We start from the raw sequence: 13,856 nt of genomic DNA on the forward strand, positions 1-13,856 counted from the left end.
CAAAATGATTCCAAAAGGAAATAAAATTATGCTATATTTGTATATATGATGCAATTGACTTACTTGGAAAGGAGATGAAATAATAGCAGGTAATCAAGTATATATACAAAGGAGTCACAAGTTCTTGTAAGAACAGTAGTATGAGTAATGAAACTCAAAAGAAGATAGAAAAACCAAATAGAACTTTTTTCAAAAACAATGTTTTTAAGATCAAGAGCAAAGGAAGAATTAGAATGTTTCATTGAGTGTCAGGTGTGATAATAGCAGATAAATATGACTAAAACATAGAACTGACCAATTTACTCTATGACTCAAGGAATTCCAGCAATTTTCTATTAACTATTGAATCAAATTAGAATTTCTTTCTTTGGAATTTAAAACTTTCACAGTCTGAGAATACATTACATGCATGTTAAAGATATCATCAATTAATTTAACCATATTAAAATATGAGTAGGAAATAGGCAAGATTATAGATATTGTCTTCAATGGAACATCATATGTTCACAATCAGTTAATAATCAATATATAGTTAGTCAGAAATTTGACAGCAGAAAAAAATATAATTTATATGATTATTGTTTGTTAATTGCCCTGAAAACAGGAAGTTTCTCATTAATATAATGCAAGATTTTATGATGAATGTAACTACTAAAATAATTTTTTATATAACATTATGGTTACCAAAGTCAATTGAGGTATAAAACAAGGAAATATATGTCTGCCAAAATTACTCATCATTCCATAGTAGGTATTTCATGACAGGTCCAAATAAAAGAAGGATTCCCTAGAAATGGTGAATGAACTTCTTTCAGATTTGCATGTTTATGAATATATAATCAGTTATATCAATCTTCAACACATTACAGGACTTTGTTAATGAAATTCATGTCTACTCAAAGGAGATATTCCTAACAAACTATTCAAAACTAAATGGATGAAAGAAATCTCTATGGTATAACATAAGGCATGCATTTGGATTGCTACTTCATTGACTTGGTACACAAATACATTTATTTTTGACAGCCACTAAAAATAAATGATGAATTGTGCTCAGAATTTAATAGGAAGAAAAAATGAATACAGGATTTCATTTGGGAAATTCTGCAGTGCCTCTAATGATCCTGAGTTGTTTCCTGTTGTAAACAAATCTTTCTTTGACTCATATACATTTCATGATGATGATGTATCTTTGGAAATAGTAGAATAGAGACCAGTTTACCCAAAGGACAATGGAGAGATGGATTCTGATGGGTAATAGAATATTTCCTGTGATGTTTTATGTTCAAGTAGCATAAGAGATATTATTATTGAGGAAATACTTGATCTGAAGAGATGGTAAAAGCTTATATGAAGAGAATGAAGGATAACGGATAAACTGCTAGAGGATTCCATGTGTACTTATTAAATGTAAAAAAAAAGATCTATAAAAACGTTTCTTGGTCTCTGTGTGTACTATATCTGTAAGAGCAGTAGGAAAACAGGAAAATCATTGCACAAGAGGAGAAAAAATGATTCTACAATGGTGGTAGATACATTGATAACCAACATAAATCTGTTGAAGAACAGAAGTATGAAAACATGATGGAAGTTTTGAGTATAATGCTGTAAAGGCAGCAAAAAAAATTAATAACAGTTGAGAAAACTTATACTAGAAATTATTTTAACATTTTCAGGAGCAGTTTCACAAATTTCTATGATAATTCCTAGTAGGCACACATACCTTGCATCTCTATAAGAAAAGAACATTTTCACTGCTTTTTAACATGATTTCCAATGACACAAGTCTTCAGGCCTCACCTGGGGCAAACATGAAACCATCATCCTAAATACATAAGCACACTAGTCTTGACATCCGTTCATAATTCTCCTGAGAAATGCATCACTGTAATAATAAATACCTGAAAATGGGGACAAGATGCCTAGACTTCAGTCTTGGTTTTTCTCCTAATCAATTGTAAGATCTGAGACAAGCCACTTCAATACTTTGGACCTCAAATTTCCACATTTGTAAAGTTAGAGCATAGACTCTACACTATCTTCTATCTTTTTGTAGTACTTTGAGGTAACTAGTTCACTCAGTGAATAGAATGCTAGTCTGGGAATCAGACAAATTGGAGTTAAAATTAGCCCTCGGATATTTTCTGTATAACTCTGGGAAGTCACTATGCTTCTTTATATTTCAGTTTCCTCAAGTGGAAAATGTGGCTAATAATATCACCTACCACCATAGGTGGTGATGAGAATCAAATGAGATAATATATGTCAAGTGCTTAGCACCATTCCTCACATATAGTAGGAACCTAATAAATACCTTTTTTTCTTCTTTTTGGGGCTCAGAGAATGCTGCATGCTATCCTTCCTTCATGATCTATTTTTATGTCTCAACTTTCACAGTAAACACGCAGTATCAAATATTTTTTTAAATTTTGTTTTTGCTTTGTGGCTTTCTATCAGCATATGTTACAATCATATCTATCTGTCAGCTTTCCTTTTGGCTAAATTGTAAATATAAACATGCACACGAGTTCTATGTATTGTATAAGGAAATCTAGTTCTACAAAGTGGATTATCAAGTACTGTCACTAGTTCTATGACTTTTGAACAATTCAAACTATCTCACCCTCATTCTCTTCACCTATAAAATAGAGCTGAAAATTCCTGTCATACTTATGTTTGAGGGTTGGATTGAGTATCAAATGAGAGTCAATTTGCAATTTTCTAAGCATTTATTAATAAAACACCTAAACTTGCTATGTTTTAGGTACGATCCAAACAACTGGGGATACAAAGAAAAAGGTAAATAATTCTCTGTCTATATTCTATTAGATATATTTGTGAAGAAAAAAAGTTTGAAGCTATATACTATTATGCAAATAAAAATGTTTTGGGGGGAGGGTTTTTTAGGCATGCAGTAACAATTGTCATGTCACTAGTACTTTTATGATTTCAAAGTACTTCACATGCATTATCTCATATGATCTTAATAATTACTTTGTGGTATTTTAGTCCCCATTATTGAAGCCCTGATCACAGTGTGACAGGAAAAGGATTGGAATGGGAACAAGTTGGGACTTCCACAAGATCACAAAATTTTAGACCTAGAAAAAATCTTTGAGGCCATCTAGTCTAACTCCATTCATATTATTTATGGTAAGTAGGAAGTATAATGAATGGAGTTCTGGACTGAGAATCTGGAAGACCCTAGTTCAGATCTTTCCTCAGATACTTATGAATGACCATAGGTATGTTACTTAATTAGGAAATACTAAATTTTCTTTTTTTATTATAGCTTTTTATATACAAAGCATATGCATGAGTAATTTTTCAACCTTGACCCTTGCAAAAACTTTTATTTCAACTTTTCCCCTCCTTCCTTCCACCCCCTCCCCTAGGTGGCAGGTAGTCCCATTCATGTTAAATATATTAAAGTATATGTTAAATACAATATACGTGTACATATTTATACAGTTATCTTGTTACACAAGAAAGATTGAATTTAGAAGGAGAGTAATAATAACCTAAGAAGAAAAAACAAAAATGCAAGCAAACAATAACAGAAAGAGTGGAAATGTTATGCTGTGGTCCACAATCATTTCCCGGTGTAGCTGGTTCTGTTCATTACTGTTCAATTGGAACTGATTTGGATCCTCTCATTGTTGAAGAGAGCCATGTCTATCAGAATTGATCATCATATAGTATTGTTGCTGAAGTGTATAACCATCTCCTGGTTCTGCTCATTTCACTCAGAGTCAGTTCATTTAAGTCTCTCCAAGCCTCTCTGTATTCATCCTGCTGATCATGTCTTACAGAATAATAATATCCTATAACATGCATACACCATAACTTATTCACCATTCTCCAACTGATGGGCATCCTTTCAGTTTCCAGTTTCTAGCCACTATGAAAAGGGCTGCCACAAACCTTTTTGCACATCCGGGTCCCTTTCCCTCCTTTAAGATCTCTTTGGGGTATAAGCCCAATAGTAACACTGCTGGGTCAAAGCGTATGCACAGTTTGATAACTTTTTGAGTATAGCTCCAAATTGCTCTCCAGAATGGTTCTGTTCACAACTCTACCAACAATGTATCAGTGTCCCAGTTTTCCCACATCCCCTCCAACATTCATCCTTATCTTTCCCTTTCATCTTGGCCAATCTGACAGGTATGTAGTGATATCTCAGGGTTATCTTAATTTACATTTCTCTGATCAATAATGATTTGGAACATTTTATCATATGACTAGAAATAGTTTCAATTTCTTCATCTGAAAATTGTCTGTTCATATCCTTTGACCATTTATCAATTGGAGAATGGCTTGATTTCTTATAAATTAGAGTCAATTCTCTATACATTTTGGAGATGAGGCCTTTATCAGAACCTTTAGCTGTAAAAATGTTTTCCCAGTTTATTGCTTCCCTTCTAGTCCTGTCCGCATTAGATTTATTTGTACAAAAGCTTTTTAACTTAATATAATCAAAATTTTCTATTTTGTGATCAATAATGACCTCTAGTTCTTCTTTGGCCACAAATTCTTTCCTCCTCCACAAGTCTGAGAGATAAACTATCCTATGTTCTTCTAATTTATTTATAATCTCATCCTTTATGCCTAGATCATGATGTATGGTGTTAAGTATGGGTCAATGTCTAGTTTTTGCCATACTAATTTCCAAGTTTCCCAGCTATTTTTGTCAAATAATGAATTCTTATCCCAAAAGCTGGGTCTTTGAGTTTGTCAAATGCTAGATTGCTATAATTATTAACTATTTTGTCCTGTGAACCTAACCTATTTCATTGACCAACTAGTCTATTTCTTAAACAAAACCAAATGTTTTTGGTGACTGTTGCTTTTTAATATAGTTTTAGATCAGGTATAGCTAGGCCACCTTCATTTGATTTTTTTTTATTAGTTCCCTTGAAATTCTTGACTTTTTGTTCTTCTGGATGTTTATTGTTATTTTTTCTAGGTAATACTAAATTTTCTTATCTGTAAAATGGAGATAATAATAACACCTATATCAGAATTTTATGATGATAAAATGAGAAATCATACATAAAGCACTTGGCAAATCTTAAAGCATTATGTACATTCTAGCTTTTATTGTGCTAGTTATTATGAGAAAACAGTCTCAGAGATATAAGGGAAGCTACTGATCAAGGTCACACAATGCACTGATTAAAAACAAAGTTTTATGATTTCTCAATCAGGGTTCTTTCTGTAAAACTTCTCCTGTCTTCTATAAGCATAATTACATTCTTCATTATTCCCTATTTTGAATCAATTATATTCTGAAGAGTCATTGCAAAGGCAGTGTCTGTTCTATCTATATTTACATAGATGTAGACATGTGTTTGTGCCTATGGACACTAATATCTCTCCTGTCTCTGTCTCTCTCACTCTATCCTCTGTCTCTGTCTATACATATACATATATATATAATATATATATATACACATATATATATTCATATATCCATATACATGTACATATAGAGAGAATTATATTTATACCTTTCTATTCCAAATTCTTTTTCACAGATTTTACATGATAATGAAATGTCCTTTTCAGTCTTTATTTAAACCCCTTCACTGGTATTTGTTTAGTAGAAAAAAATGAGGGGAGGGTAAAAATATTTTTAAAGATTGTGGATGAAACAACCTGACAGCCCTAATAAGCTTTAACCTTGTGATGGATCATCTATAGAATCCTCTTGCACTGTTTATCTAATAATATATGCTAGGGATTCAGCATAATGAGAAGACACCAGGTGGTTATTAGTGTAATTTCTGGCACTTACCTCCACTGATATGCAGCCTTGTTTGGGGGGAAAAGGGAACCTCATGCCATCATGAGACTTGAAATTAGATTTTATCATGAAAGTTTTAGAATCAGTCTGGCATTAACAGATGGCTCCAGACCTTAATGCTAGCGAAGTAACAAAAGAAACTTCGGAGGGAGGGAGGGCAGGAAGAGAATGAAGAGTGCCCCCCAAACACTCCAGGGAGTATGGATCCAGTTTAACAAAGAAAGCTGGAAGCTGGAGAACAAATGTACGCCCAGCTGCAATCTGTGTGTTTGGTTTGTTTGCATAACAGTTTAGACTGAGCTGTCAACAGAAGTAACCAGGGACAGCAGACGATTTTAAGGAGTTTGAGCCACACTGCAAATTTAATGAGCTCTAGAGAGATTAGAGGGCTCTTTTTCCAAATAGGCAGAGGCAATGTCATGCTGGAATTAGAAAAGGGAACATCTCAGAGGATTTGGAAGCTAAGGCTAACCTCTTCCCCTTCCAAAGAGAGCTTCCTGAACAACACTCAATGGGAACTGTCCAGAGGCTTAGGGAGAAAGATTTTGATGCTCAACTATAGCAATGTGAGCATAGAGAAGGGAATGAGGATGCAAACTCTGCCAATTTTCTATTACTTTCTTTCTCGTTAGTCAATCCTTTTCCATAGTCTTAGAGTCAAAGAAAAGTGCATTGTAAAAATCCTGTTTTGAAAAGATTGAGCTGATAAATCTGCATAAGTTTTTAAAATAAGTAATGTTAGTAGAATATTTATATCTGGGATTACTAAGCAAGTATTTATTAAATATTCAATATGTGCTGGGCACAAAGACAAAATGTAATCAGTCCCCAAGATCAAGTTTATTGGGAAGACAATAAAAGAGGAGGGTGCAACATGTACTTACTGCATCTGATTGGATCCCAAATATCCTTAGAACATAAGGGATTATGATGAATGAGGCGGCAGTATTAGCTGGGAAGAATCAAGTAAAATTACTTTTAGAAAGTGAAGCTTGAATTAAACTTATGAAAAATAGTCTAAAAAATAAAAGTGAGAAAGGAGTATATGACTGGCAGTTAGAGATATCAATAGGTACTCACTAGAACATAGTGAGGGGAAGGGGGAATAATATGCAATAAGACTAGAGTCAAATCGAAAACTTACAGTGTTAACTGGAGAAATTTACATTGGGTTATATTGGAAATAGAGAGCAAGTAATGATTCTTAAAAAGGGAAGTGACATAGTCAGAACTATGCTTTATCAATTAAATGACAAACACTTATTGAGTGTCTACTATGTGACAGGTATAGGAATATTATTTGATAGTTGTATACTTAATAGATTGGGAAGAGGAAAGAAGAAAAGAAAACCAATGAGAAGCTAATTTGCAATATTGAAGAGGTGATGATAACTTGAATAAAAGTGTTAGTTATATGTCTAGAGAGAAGAAGATGATTGGGACATATGTCATGAAGGTAGACTTGGTAACAATTTTGATTGAGTGTGGGTAAAAATAAATAAGTTAGGGCAAGAGATGGTTTTGAGAAAGAGAACTAAAACATCATCTAATCCAGATCCCTCATTTTACAAATGAGAAATTCAGTTCAAAGAAGATGAGTGATTTATCCTGGATTATAGAATTAGAAAATATTGAATTAAGAACTATCACTCAAGTTTTCTGACTTGAAATCTACCACATTTTCCATAACTTTATGCTGTCATCTTTTGTTTGGTAGTTGGTGATGTCAGTTTAATATTCTTCATAGGAATATTAAGCTCTATGACTGAGGTTATTGACCTTGACACTAAAAAGGGTTAGTCACCATGAGTTTCTCCCAAATCTAGCAAACAAGGGCATCATGGAGGAATTACAGAGGAGTTTCATCCCAAGGTTTGCTTCATACATAGGTAGATTCATTAACCCCTTAAAATCTTAGTTCTGGAAAGGAATTTATAGGTCAAGCCAATCTCTTTACTAAAGACTGTAGAGTCAGGGTGAGTTCCAAGCACTCCTGACTCTGCAGTTCCTACATTCTTCAATGATTTAAACATTTCTTTCAATTTATTTTAGACTAGGGTCATATAAATGGAAATTTTCTAATCTCTTACTTTTGTGTTAGAGGCAGGGAGAGAAAAGGTGGGGATACAGAGAGAGATTTCCTTAGCCAAATGCTCTCACAATTTTCTCCTCAAATCTCTCTTACATTCATATTGTACTTGGTTTTATAGTGTAATGACTAACTCAAATTCCTTCTTTCTGCAAAGCCCTCCCACACCTCAGGTCAAATCAAGAAATCAAATTGGTTTTCATGCCGGTCATGTTTGCATCAGGACTGAATCCTTCTTAATTCCTTTGCTTCATCAAAATCTATCAGTTTCATGCTATGAAAGGCTACAGTTCTTATTATCCCCAACCCCTCAGTAAATTTACTGTTTAGAACACGTAGTAGCTAGAATCATAATTATACAGAATCAAAATTTAAATATATTTTAAAGGTTTAACAATTGGTAAGAAAATGTTTAGAATGTAGAGTTGTCAATAAGTCAAAAAAGAGAAACTATCCAGAAATTTAAAGGCTTTGAAGTGAGAAATAAGTAATTGATCCAAACTACTGTCTATGAATGGGAAATTATTCATTGCTTAAGGTAGAGAGTGAATTATTGTAACACAGTGCACGATAGTCATTTGTCATTAGAGAATGATTAGTAGGGAAATTGCTATTAAATAACCTATCCGGTTATACAAACTAGATTATTACACTAGGATTAATTTATCTAGGCAAGATTCTCAGGCAATCTATCTCAATAAAAATTCCTCCATTAAGCTATAGATGATGAAAATGACAGAATTTTTTCAGTGAATTACAGCATAGGAATTTAAATAGTTAATGCCCCTCCCTCTGAACTACTATTTAATTGAATATCAAGTTATATGGTATATAAACTTCTATTGCGCTAACCTTGGGTGACCCATTTATGTTTTCAATGCCTTAGTTTCCTAACCCACAGTATCCCATTATGATATGAATATCTGCTCCGATTATCAAAAAGAATTTGTGAAACTACAAATGGTCAAGGGAGAGGAGCAGTGATGAGCAGGAAAGGACAGTTGGTATTGCTATACTCTTTTAAAAGCCCTCCAGATGATTAGACATCCAAGGTAATGCTACTTGTGCATCACAAGCACAATTGAAATGGGAAGTGGGTTCTTTCGAGGTACAGAAAAGATGAGAACTTTGAGGTGAGTAGCAACTTCTTTCATCATCATTCCTAGCCAAGAGAGTGGGAGCAGGCAAAATCTATGTACCTGACTTGAAAGCAAACCCATGTTATCCAGCTGAAAGTTGGTGTGGGAGTCAAGAGGACGGCTGTGAATAGGAGAAAGAAACAACAATACTCAGAGCTCAGTGGGTGGCAGGAAGCAGCTGTGCAACCTAGCAAGAATCACTCGGTAGGCAAGAGACTGTTGGGCTTCGCAGGATGAGTTGGCATAATATTAATAGTTGACATTTCTAAATTGTTTTATAATTAGATACAAAATACACCACATCCCTTACCTTATTGTGTCCTCATAAACAATGCTTACAAGTATTTAGAGCATTTATTATCCCCATTTTACATATAAAGAAACTGAGACAGAGGGAAGTAGCTTATCAAACAATGCACCTACAGTAAATGACAGAGCCAGTACAAAAACCCAAATCTTCAGAGTCTATGTCCTAGGTCATTTCCATTATTCCACTGCCATTCCTGTAAGCATACTTCCCCCTGCCACACTTCATTACAGAGCCCTGATCTCAAACAAACAATTCATCACAGATTTTCCTCAGTAAATTTCCACTTTAAGAACTTTTAAATCCTCAGAGATCTACCTATTTACCCACATAGTTAATTCTCTAAATCACTATTGATAGAGAAATGCAAATTAAAATAACTCTGCAGTACCATCTCACACCTCAGATTGGTTAAGATAACAAGGAAATGTAATGAAAAATATTGGAGGGGATGTGGGAAAACTGGGATATTAATGCATTGTTGGTGGAGTTATGAAATGATCCAACCATTCTGGAGAGCAATCAGGAACTATGCCTCTGATATTACTTTTTACACAGCCTGATAGTCTCTACCCTAGGATTTCACATTATGTAAGACTTCATGCCTAATAATAATAAGAATTTACTAGAGAGAGGATTGATAGATGATTTCTTAGTTTCTTTTAACAGTAAAGTCAGAGGGCTGGGATCTACAATCAGAACTCTTTCCTTCCCAGATATATCAGAGAAATAGTTACAGCCAAGAATCATTTGACTTTTATACTGTGTATAATAAATTGAGAATTAAAGTTAGAATTCAGTAAAAGAATCTGACGGAGAAGCTATTTGATTTGAATAATATGGTGGGGACACTTCATGAACTTGGGCAAATTGAGCCTTCTAATGGATATTAGTAATCCTTTCAAAACTTCAAAAGGGTGAGAAAGCAATACTTTTAGATGATCCTCTGAAACATTTTTTTTTTATTTTGGGTAATGGTTTGTTTTTTTTTCCCAAAAAGATATTCCTCAATTCAAAATAAAACCCTTGGTTCTGTTTCCATCTGATGTGCAGTCTTTATTTCCACAGATTTGATTAAGGGGTGCATTTTGGGGTGCCCAGTAGACATTGTCAAATATTTATGACTCTTAAGTTAGTGCTATTGGGGAATTCAGAGATGTTCCAAGGACCTGAAAAAAAATAAAATAAAATTTTTAATTGGGACCCCTCATTTTAGTAGCTAAGTAAACTGCCTTCACTATAATCATTATTAGAATATAAATTTCAAGCTGAAAGGGTCCTCAGAAGCCATTCAGCCCAACTCCCTCATTTTGCAGATGAGGAAAATCCTGTCTCACCCACCCAGGGAAACAGACTTGCCCAAAGCCATGAAACAAGTTAATATTAGTATTGCTATTTTATCCTAGGTCCCCTGATTCCAAATCTACTTCCGCTATACTACACAAAGTCTCCTGTAAGATCCAGGGTAAGAAGAAGAATCAGTATTCATTTTTGATCCTTTTAAAGATTTTCTTATGTACTAGGCATGTGATATAAAGCTACCTATGTAAAAAAAATGCAGATATGAATCCTCCCAGTGAGAATATTTTTACTGTGATATGAAAGCAATGTTTATGTTTTCTTTCAAGTGCTTATATCTAAAACTTAATACTGTAAGAGTTTTAAGAAGTAATGTTACATACTAGATATTTACTTGAAATGTCATCTCTTGTATCTCTCCTAATTCTCAGGCTATTACTCTCATCTCTTATAGAATAATTAGTTATTATGAAAAAGAATCAGATGAAGGAAAACAAAGAACATTATACCAGGAATCAGATAATTGAGCCCAGGCTCACCTTGACTCCAAATAAAGAAAATAACAAGGAATATTTCACTTAGCTTTTACACATCTTAAACTTCTTTGTAAAAATGTGGGGTTTGAGCAAAATAACTCAACTCCTTCCTACATCTTAAATACGGTGATTGATATGTGCTTCCTGATTCTCTTCTAATCTGCTTCTTGTCTCACTCCTATTTCCTTATAATTTATTTCATTTATTCTTTTTTCTATTTCTATGATTAGCTTCTTTGCATAAAAATCTTCAACTTGAAATACTAATCAATAAAATATGATTTACAGAATTTCAGCATTGCAAGAAATTCTGGCCACCATTTAATCCAATCTACACTTGGGAAATATTTCTTTATGTAATATTCCCAGCAAGTAATCATATGACCTTTCCTTGAACATCTCTAATGAGGGGGAATCAATTTCTCCCCATGAGCTGCATTCTACTTGCAGCAGAGACACCCTAATCAGAAGTTCAAGAAAGCTTATGTTCAAAGGAGCAATAAAGTCAGAGACTTGTTGAACTTCAAAGCCTGAAGGTACATTTGGGATCATTTAATTCAGCCTTCTTATTCTAAAATTAGGAAAACAAAGCCTCAGAAAGGTAGATTAATTAATTTTATAGTGTTTATATGGTATGATTGAAGAAGCAGGACTAAATTAGATCTCTCCTCACTACCAGTATCAATGTTCTTCAATTGCACTGAAAAGTTGTATAGGTAAAATATCATAGATATTGTTTCAAAGAAAGCACATGTCTTTGCAATGATTCTATGAAGATAATGAAATATGATAATAGATTTAGAGCTGGATTAGATCCTAGAAGTAATTTAGTTTAATCTCTGTAGGATATAAATGAGGAAACTTTAGTCCAAATTTTATTGATAATAAATGATAAAGTGAATTACTACCAATTACTCTAGGATAGCCAATTAGTAGTCTCTTTTGTATCATGCTGGCTGGGTCTAGCACAATCTTACTAGGGATAATATAATGCTGTAAACTGCACTATTAGAAAAGATTAGCATTACCTCTTGGATTGTGGCTTTTATGAACATTCCAAGACTACTCCATTCCACACTTCTACATAGGGTATTCAAGGAAGACTAGCTCCTTGGTGTAAGGGCTTGCTGAACCTTTTTCAGGGATGTCCATACACCTTTGCTGCTTGCCTGGCACTCAACTTTCACCTGTGAGTGAGACTGTGCACCTGTGGGTCCAAGAAACTGTAACCTAAACAGCAGTCACATCCTGCTTAACGTTCTCTGCACAAGGACTAATCTGGGCTAAGGTTAAGTAATGAATCTCAAACCTATTGGTGAGTTATCAAGGTGCCTACCCTAACCATAATAAAGTCTTCCCCAGAAAAATGCACAAAGAACAATTTGTTCCAATAGGTCACAATGGTGACTGACAGTAAATGCTGTAGAGAACTTAAAGTTTGGAAAGACATCAAAGATAGCAAGATAATCCATTGCACCCTGGGCCATAGACACATTATGTGTCTTGTCACTGGACCTGAATGACTTAAGAAGAAAGGAGACTAGCAATTTTGTGCAACTCTTCCTCAATTAAAACCAATTCACACCTGAGATGTCATTGTTCTCTTCAAAAATGAAGGAAAATTAACAATAACAATTCCTTCTCTAAATTGCTGTATAAAGTGAGAATAACAAGCATTTGGGCTTTGGTTATAGGAGGCCTTCTTTTGTTCTCTATATTAAGTCTTTATTCTCCAAAATAAAGATATACTAGAAGTTAGGGAACTACAGTTTGAATAGGAATGAATGAGATACTTACCCAGGTCCTGACAGTCCAGCTATTTGAACTGAAAAGGAGTAGTTGAAGAATCTTCCTTTCCTTTAGCCCCTTCCAATACAAGAATGATTTCCAGTGCCTCACTGGATACTCAGTGGGTATCTTCTTTTCAAAAAAGTAGAGAAAGATCCACTTGATTTGATATTGTGAACCTTGCTGAGAAAGTTGTATTTCTCTTCCCTAAATGGGAGTTAGCCACTCCTTCTTTCAGGCTGATTTCTGCAAAAAAATATTAATGTTAATAGGCATTACACTAACTTAAAGACAGTGAAGAAGATAGATTCACAATCTAGTAGTAAGCTAGGGGCAGCTATGTGGTACAGTGGATTGAACACTGGATCTAGTTAAGAAGACTTGAATTTCAATTCAGCTTTAGATCTAGTTATGTGACCTTGGGCAAATCACTTAATTTCTATTTGCCTCAATTTCTTCAGCTGTAAAAATGAGATAATAATAGCACTTCTCTCCCAAGATTATTGTGAGGATCAAATGAAATAATAATCACAAATGTGCATAGTGCCTGATATATAGTAATCAGTAGATACAAGTTAGCTATTTTGATTATTACTAAAGTTTTGCTACTGGCTCTCTTTTGCCTGCCTTCTTGAAAGGAAGGAGTTTTGTCTAACTGATCTTTTGGTTGTGAACAAGAATGACAGCATTTATGTTGATATAAGGATTGTTTACCTACCCATGACAGAGTCTTTTCCTTTCTCTCCTTTTCCTTCCTGCTTTTGTTCTCTCCTTTCCTATCTTTTTTTCCTGCTTCTTCTTGCTTTGCTAACAGCTAAGAAATTCACATAATGTATTATTCAGTCAGATTCTGATGGTTTTAGATAGGTTATCTATTATAATCCATTCTCATC

The sequence above is a fragment of the Antechinus flavipes genome, chromosome 1 (assembly GCF_016432865.1).
Source record: "Antechinus flavipes isolate AdamAnt ecotype Samford, QLD, Australia chromosome 1, AdamAnt_v2, whole genome shotgun sequence".
Lineage (NCBI taxonomy): Eukaryota > Metazoa > Chordata > Mammalia > Dasyuromorphia > Dasyuridae > Antechinus > Antechinus flavipes.